General features: G+C 42.0%; 1 long non-coding RNA gene across 1 annotated transcript in view; it reads left to right on the forward strand.

Annotated features, from left to right (window-relative positions):
- Positions 1 to 8,473, forward strand: part of LOC139027588 (uncharacterized) — a 212,774-nt gene extending 204,301 nt beyond the window's left edge. The window contains exon 2 of the long non-coding RNA XR_011479711.1: positions 7,947 to 8,473. This is a non-coding gene — a long non-coding RNA (uncharacterized lncRNA). The remainder of the gene's footprint in view (positions 1 to 7,946) is intronic.
- The last annotated feature ends 374 nt before the right edge of the window (positions 8,474 to 8,847 follow it).

The following is an 8,847-nucleotide window of genomic DNA, read 5'->3' on the forward strand; positions in this document are numbered from 1 at the left end:
CATAGACAAGATATGGTGTATGTTTAGCCGGGATAGAGAGCCTGGAGGATGAGAACAAAGGCCTCAGTATTCCTAATTATCCTGGCATCCAGGAAACTAAGACAAGTTGGGGTTTATAATAACACCAGAAGCAGATAACCAGGAGATGAACCCAGAGTGGATTATGATGGCCCTTAATCTGCATGGGAAGGGTGGAGCCAGCCATAACAGCATTTTTAGGTCTACTATATATTGAACTCTGCATTTCTGTAACAGTTAAGCACTCGGGCTCTGTTCCAGGGCCTGCCTATTCAATTGGCTTATATTTATCGATATGCATGCACTTCATACGCCTTCCACTAGATGTCAACAGGCAGTAGAAGGTGGAATGGGGTGTCTAGCTTGATCTGAGGTCGAACAAGAGCTTTTGGAGTGGCAGGTCAGGAATTTCCTTTCTCTACCTAGGCGCGCGAAGCACCTCCATATTGTCTTCTGATAAGCGTTCGGTATACACGGCTAATATCTCCGGCTCTGATTTTATTTGATACATATTAGAAAAACATCATAAAGTAGGTTTTTTCAACCGAGTTTCATCAGTTTATTCAACGTTTATTGGGACTTTTGGAGTTTTCCGTTCTTTGCRTCGAGAGAAACTGGGAACGTCATCAACATTGGCTAGCATTGTGGCACGAATTCGACAGGAGAAAAGGACATTCTAAAACCAAACAACGATTTATTATGGACCTAGGACTCCTTGTACAAGATTCTGATGGAAGCTCAGCAAAAGTAAGAACAATTTATGATGTTATTTCGTATTTCTGTGGAAAATGTTGATTCCTATTCTCTGCCGTTTTGGCGGGCGCTGTCTCGCAATAACGCAAGCTGTTTGTTATGGTAAAGTTATTTTTAAAAATCTAACACGGCGGTTGCATTAAGAACCAGTGTATCTTTCATTTGCCATACAACAAGTATTTTTATGTAAAGTTTATGATGAGTTCTTTGGTCAGATTAGGTGAGTGTCCAAAATAGCTCCGGACATTCTGGTGAATCGATGCTACATATTCACAATGTATAACCACGGTTTGCAGCTCTAAATATGCACATTTTCGAACAAAAGATGAGTGTATTGTATAACCTGATGTTATAAGACTGTCATCTGATGAAGTTGGTCAAGGTTAGTGATTAATTTTATATCTTTTGCTGGTTTTTGCGATAGCTACCTTTTGCGGTGAATAAATGCATTTGTGTGTTTGGCTATTGTGGTAAGCTAATATAATTCTATATTGTGTTTTCGCTGTAAAACACTTAAAAAATCGGAAATATTGGCTGGATTCACAAGATGTTTATCTTTCATTTGCTGTACACCGTGTATTTTTCATAAATGTTTTATGATGAGTATTTAGGTATTTCACGTTGCTCTCTGTAATTATTCTGGCTGCTTKGGTGATATTTTTGATGGTAGCTGCAATGTAAAACTATGATTTATACCTCAAATATGCACATTTTCGAACAAAACATAMATTTATTGTATAACATGTTATAAGACTGTCATCTGATGAAGTTGTTTCTTGGTTAGTGACTAATTATATCTMTATTTGGTCGGTTTTGTGATAGCTACCTATGCGGTAGAAACATGGTGAAAATATGCGGTTGAGTCTTTGGCTATTGTGGTTAGCTAATAGAAATACATATTGTGTTTTCGCTGTAAAACATTTAAAAAATCGGAAATGACGGCTCGATTCACAAGATGTTTATCTTTCATTTGCTGTATTGGACTTGTGATTTCATGATATTTATATGCTATTATTTACTTGTGGCGCTATGCTAGGCTATGCTAGCCAGCTTTTACTGATGAGGATGCTCCCGGATCAGGGATGGGTGTTAAGTAAAGGTTAACAACAAGATTACCTTTAAAATTATATAAGACACATGTATGTTTGAGAAATTGTAATTATGAGATTTCTGTTGTTTGAATTTGGCGCCCTGCACTTTCACTGGCTGTTGTCATATCGATCCCGTTAGCGGGATTGCAGCCATAAGAAGATATAGTAGTAGGACATATATTACACAACATGATATCTTGTATGTGATAGGAGGCATTTGTTGTTGCTGACCTACGGCACAGAACAACTCAGTCCTCTGTGTATCCATATTTACCAGGCAGCTAGTCATTGCATAACGATTGCATTTAACCTTTATTTAACTAGGCAAGTCAGTTAAGAACAAATTCCTATTTACAATGACGGCCAACCAAAAGGCAAAAGGCCTCCTGCGGGGACGGGGGCTGGGATTTAAAATACAAATAAATAAAATAAAAATATAGGACAAAACACACATCATGACAAGATAGACAACACAACACTACATAAAGAGAGACCTAAGACAACAACATAGCATGCAGTAACACATGACAACACAGCATGGTACAGTAGCAACAAAACATGGTAGCAACACAACCTGTTAGTAGCACAACATGGTAGCAGCACAAAACATGGTACAAACATTATTAGGCACAGACAGCAGCAGAAAGGGCAAGAAGGTAGAGACGACAATAAATCATGCAAAGCAGTCACAACTGTCAGTAAGAGTGTGCATGGTTGAGTCTTTGAATGAAGAAATTGAGATTGTCCAGTTTGAGTGTTTGTTGCATCTCGTTCCAGTCGCTAGATGAAGCAAACTGAAAAGACGAGCGACCCAGGAATGTGTATGCTTTGGGGACCTTCAACAGAATGTGACTGGCAGAACGGGTGTTGTATGTGGAGGATGAGGGCTGCAGTGGATATCTCAGATAGGGCGTAGTTAGGCCTAAAAGGGTTTAAAATAAATAAGCTTCAACCAGTGGGTCTTGCTACGGGTATACAGAGATAGAGTGCAGTGATCTGTCCTATAATGAGCATTGGTGGCAAATCTGATGGACGAATGGTGAAGAACATCTAGCCGCTTGAGAGCACCCTTACTTGCAAATCTATAAATTATGTCTTCGTAATCTAGAATGGGTAGGATGGTCATCTGAATCAGGGTTAGTTTGGCATCTGGGGTGAAAGAGGAGCGATTACGAGAGAGGAAACCAAGTCTTGATTTAACATAGCTTTGATAAGTGCTGAGAGAAGTATAGTGTACCATCTAGCCATACTCCCAAGTACTTGTATGAGGTGACTACCTCAAGCTCTAAACCCTCAGAGGTAGTAATCACACCTGTGGGGAGAGGGGCATTCTTCTTACCAAACCACATGACCTTTGTTTTGGAAGTGTTCAGAACAAGGTTAAGGGCAAGAGAAATCTTGTTGGAAACTAAGAAAGCTTTTCTGTTGATCGTTTCACACAAAATCCAGGGGAGGGCCAGCTGAGCATAAGACTATCATCTGCATTGTGCCCTCAAAGCTCATCAATAAGCTAAGGACCCTGGGACTAACCACCTCCCTCTGCAACTGGATCCTGGACTTCCTGACGGGCCGCCCCCAAGTGGTAAGGGTAGGTAATAACACATCCACCATGCTGATCCTCAACACAGGGGCCCCTCAGGGGTGCGTGCTCAGCCCCCTCCTGTACTCCCTGTTCCCTCATAACTGCACGGCCAGGCACGACTCCAACACCATCATTAAATTTGCTGATGACACAACAGTGGTAGGACTGATCACCGACAACAACGAGACAGCCTATAGGGAGGAGGTCAGAGAACTGGCCGTGTGGTGCTAGGACAACAACCTCTCCCTCAACGTGATCAAGACAAAGGAGATGATTGTGGACTACAGGAAAAAGAGGTTTGAGCACGTCCCCATTCTCATCGACGGGGCTGCAATGGAGTAGGTTGAGAGCTTCATGTCCCTTGGTGTCCACATCACCAACAAACTAACATGGTCCAAGCACCCCATGACAGTCGTGAAGCGGGCACGACAAAGCTTATTCCCCTTCAGGTGGCTGAAAAGATTTGGCATGGGTCCTCAGATCCTCAAAACGTTCAACAGCTGCACCATCGAGAGCATCCTGACTGGTGCATCACTGCCTGGTATGGCAATTGCTCGGCCTCCGACCGCAAGGGACTACAGAGGGTAGTGCGAACAGCCCAGTACATCACTGGGGCCAAGCTTCCTGCCATCCAGGACCTCTATACCAGGCGGTGTCAGAGGAATGCCCTAAAAATTGTCAGACTCCAGCCACCCTAGTCATAGACTGTTCTCTCTGCTACCACACGGCAAGCCTGTACTGGAGCGCCAAGACTAGGTCCAAGAGGCTTCTAAACAGCTTCTAACCCCAAGCCATAAGACACCTGAACATCTAATCAAATGGCTACCCAGATTATTTGCATTTCCCCCCCTCCACACCACTGCCACTTTCTGTTGTCATCTATGCACAGTCACTTTAATTAACTCTACCTACATGTACATACTACCTCAACTAACCGTTGCCCCCGCACATTGACTCTTTACCGGCACCCCTCTGTATACATTGTTATTTTATACTGCTGCTCTTTAATTACTTGTTACTTTTATTTCTTATTCTTATCCGTATTTTTTGAAACTGCGCTCTTAAGTAAGCATTTCACTGTAAGGCCTACACCTGTTCTATTCGGCGCATGTGACTAATACAATTTGATCTGATTTGCTTATAAATGGATGTGTACCGTTTTTTGTCGTCTGAAGAAGAGTTGTCGTACCAAAGCGCAGCGTGGGAAGTGTTCTTGTTTTTTATTTACACTGAACACTAAACAAAATAACAAGAGAACGAATGAAACCAAAACAGTCCTGTAAGGTGCAAAACACTAAACAGAAAATAACTACCCACAAAACACAGGTGGGAAAAAGCTGCCTAAGTATGATTCTCAATCAGAGACAACGATAGACAGCTGCCTCTGATTGAGAACCACACCCTGCCGAACACAAAGAAATACAAAACATAGAAATTGAACACAGAATGCCCACCCAAATCCCAAACCAAAATAGAGACATAAAAAGCTCTCTACGGTCAGGGCGTGACAGGATCAGATAGCTTCCTACTGCCTGAGCTATGTTGTTGATGCATTAGTTATAAGTATTTACACTTGAGGTGTAAATTATACATGACAAAATTGATAACGCAATGCTCCTAATTTACACTTCTGATTATGCTGCTCTTTTCAGGCTGACATTCCTTTCGTTAACATAGATTATTTTTTTGTACTAGCATGTTGACTAATGCAAAGATCCAGGAAATGTTTGCAAAGGCAACAATCTATGGGAAGTTTGGCCAGGGAACCATAATCACAAATCTGTTGAATGCACGACACTACAGTGGTAGGCTTGATTACCAACAACGACGAGACGGCCTACAGGGAGGAGGTGAGGGCCCTCGGAGTGTGGTGTCAGGAAAATAACCTCACACTCAACGTCAACAAAACAAAGGAGATGATTGTGGACTTCAGGAAACAGCAGAGGGAGCACCCCCCTATCCACATCGACGGGACAGTAGTGGAGAGGGTAGTAAGTTTTAAGTTCCTCGGCGTACACATCACGGACAAACTGAATTGGTCCACCCACACAGACAGCGTTGTGAAGAAGGAGCAGCAGCGCCTCTTCAACCTCAGGAGGCTGAAGAAATTTGGCTTGTCACCAAAAGCACTAACAAACTTCTGCAGATGCACAATCGAGAGCATCCTGTCGGGCTGTATCACCGCCTGGTACGGCAACTGCTCCACCCACAACCGTAAGGCTCTCCAGAGGGTAGTGAGGTCTGCACATTGCATCACCGGGGGCAAACTACCTGTCCTCCAGGACACCTACACCACCCGATGTCACAGGAAGGCCATAAAGATCATCAAGGACAACAACCAACCGAGCCACTGCCTGTTCACCCCGCTATCATCCAGAAGGCGAGGTCAGTACAGGTGCATCAAAGCAGGGACCGAGAGACTGAAAAACAGCTTCTATCTCAAGGCCATCAGACTGTTAAACAGCCACCACTAACATTTAGTGGCTGCTGCCAACATACTGACTCAACTCCAGCCACTTTAATAATGGGAATTGATGGAAATGTATGTAAAAATGTATCACTAGCCACTTTAAACAATGCCACCTAATATAATGTTTACATACCCTACATTACTCATCTCATATGTATATGTATATACTGTACTCTATATCATCTACTGCATCTTGCCATCTTTATGTAATACATGTATCACTAGCCACTTTAAACTATGCCACTTTATGTTTATATACCCTACATTACTCATCTCATATGTATATACTGTACTCTATACCATCTACTGCATCTTGCCACTGCCGTTCTGTACCATCATTCATTCATACATCTTTATGTTCATATTCGTTATCCTTTACACTTGTGTGTATAAGGTAGCAGTTGTGGAATTGTTAGGTTAGATTACTCGTTGGTTATTACTGCATTGTCGGAACTAGAAGCACAAGCATTTCGCTACACTCGCATTAACATCTGCTAACTATGTGTATGTGACAAATACAATTTGATTTGATTTGATTTTTGATTTGATTTGCATTGTTTTAAGCTAAATTGGATTGTTCTAAAAGCATGTTGTCACTGTTAATAGCCATTCTATTCCTTGCAGAACATAGGTCATTGACGAACATTCAGATTCAGATTGTTTAATAGTCACATGTACAGGGTTGCAGGTGTGATTGCAGGGTACAGTGAAAATCCATTACATTATGTCTTAATGGAAGTTCAGTTCTTTTTTTGTTTGGTTTCTGTCTTTCTGTTTGTATTAATTTTTTGCTGTTTCAATGTTAATATAAGTTAGAGAGAGAGAGAACAATGAAGTGGACTTGAGTTTGAACTTGCACGCTCACTACTGTAATTTCCTGTGACCAGATACAATACCTGCCTTCCCCAGGCATCCCATCATACACAGGCCCTAGGTTCCCCATGTGACTGGGCTGAGGCACTCTCCAAGGGGCTCATAATCAGACACATCTCCCTACTGCCAGGTGACCTGGTCCAACACACCTCCCTTTGTTATCATTATTTTCCTACACTCAACTAGCCTAATGATGCTAGTCTTCTTTTGTTTCTACACAGACACATTGGTTGTTGAGAAAGTCGTTTATGCAGAATTCTGCAGAGTGAATGAGAGAGTAAAGGGAAATGCATTGACAACCAACACGCTGAACTGACAGAATATGTAATATACTGAACAAAAATATAAACGCAACATGCAAAGTGAGGGTCCCATGTTTCATGAGCTGAAATAAAAGATCCCAGAAATGTTCCATACGCACAAAACGTTTATTTCTCTCTAATTTTGTGCACACATTTGTTTACATCCCTGTTAGTGAGCATTTCTCCTTTGTCAAGATAACCAATCCACCTGTCAGGTGTGGCATAACAAGAAGCTGATCAAAAAGCATGATCATTACATAAGTGTACCTTGTGCTGGGAACAATACAAGGCAACACTAAAATGTGCAGTTTTGTCACACAAATCAATGCCACAGATGTCCCAAGTTTTGAGGGAGCATGCAATTGGCATGCTGACAGCAGGAGGGTCCACCAGAGTTTTTGCCAGATAATGACATTTTTATTTCTCTACCATAAGTCGCCTACAACGTCGTTTTACAGAATTTGCCGGTATGTCCAGCCGGTCTCACAACCTCAGACCACTTGTAACCAAGCCAGCCCAGGACCTCCACATCCAGCTTCTTCACCTGGGGGACTGTTTGAGACCAGCCACACGGAAAGCTGATGAAACTGAGGAGTATTTCTGTCTGTAATGAAACCCTTTTGAGGGGAAAAACTCATTCTGATTCTGTGCCCCTGCCCAGTCATGTGAAATTCATAGATTAGGGCCTAATGAATTTATTTGAATTGACTGATTTCCTTATATGAACTGTAACTCAGTAAAAAAATTGAAATTGTTGCATGTTGTGTTTATATTTTTGTTCAGTATAGATTAATTAATAAAATCATCTTGGACACACGTCTTTTAGGATAGGTCTGAACGGCCTTGCTTTCAGGAAGAAAGATGTCATGTTTTGTCTTTGATCATCATGTCTTGTCCCTGTGCTTCCCTCTGCTGGTCTTATTAGGTTCTTTCCCTCTTTCTCTCTCTCTCTCTCCTCCTCCCTCTCTCCCTCTCCCGCTCTCTCTCTCTATCGTTCCGTTCCTGCTCCCAGCTGTTTCTCATTCTCCTAACGACCTCATTTACTCTTTCACACCTGTCCCTTATTTTGCCCTCTGATTAGAGTCCCTATTTCTCCCTCTGTTTTCCGCTTCTGTCCTTGTCGGATTCTTGTTTGATGTTTGCTGTCCTGTGTCCTTGTTCCGCCCTGTCGTGTTTTTGCCTTCTTCAGATGCTGCGTGTGAGCAGGTGTCTATGTCAGCTACGGCCTGTGCCTTCCTGAAGCGACCTGCAGTCTGTGGTCGCGTATCCAGTCGTTCCTCTCTACTGACGAGAGGATTTCAGTTTCCTGTTTTGGATTTACCTTTGATATATCCAGGAGAATCATTGTTTGTTTGATACTGGAATAAAGACTCTGTTTCTATTACGTCGCTTTTGGGTCCTCATTCACCAGCATAACAAAAGATTAATTAAAACACGCAAAAGAGTTGGGTCAGCATGAATGGAAATGAAAAAGAGGTGTATAGACTTTTCATATATGCTGTTTTATTTAATCTCTTTAGTGTCTTGAGCAGCAAACTGGTACAGGCATCGCCATGTTAAGTAGGGGTGCTGAGGGGTGCTGCAGCACAACCAGAAAAATAACAAATAAATATATATGAATTAAAAAAAGTTGTTTTTGAAAAAATATATTTTTTCACAAAAGTAGTGCTGGGCCAATTAATAGTCCTGTATTAGAGGACCGATATAGCCGTCTGCAGAGCGAGCAAAACTTTTTAAATTCAATCCCCATCCATCCAT

Source organism: Salvelinus sp. IW2-2015, linkage group LG4q.1:29, assembly GCF_002910315.2.
Source record: "Salvelinus sp. IW2-2015 linkage group LG4q.1:29, ASM291031v2, whole genome shotgun sequence".
NCBI classification, from domain to species: Eukaryota; Metazoa; Chordata; class Actinopteri; order Salmoniformes; family Salmonidae; genus Salvelinus; species Salvelinus sp. IW2-2015.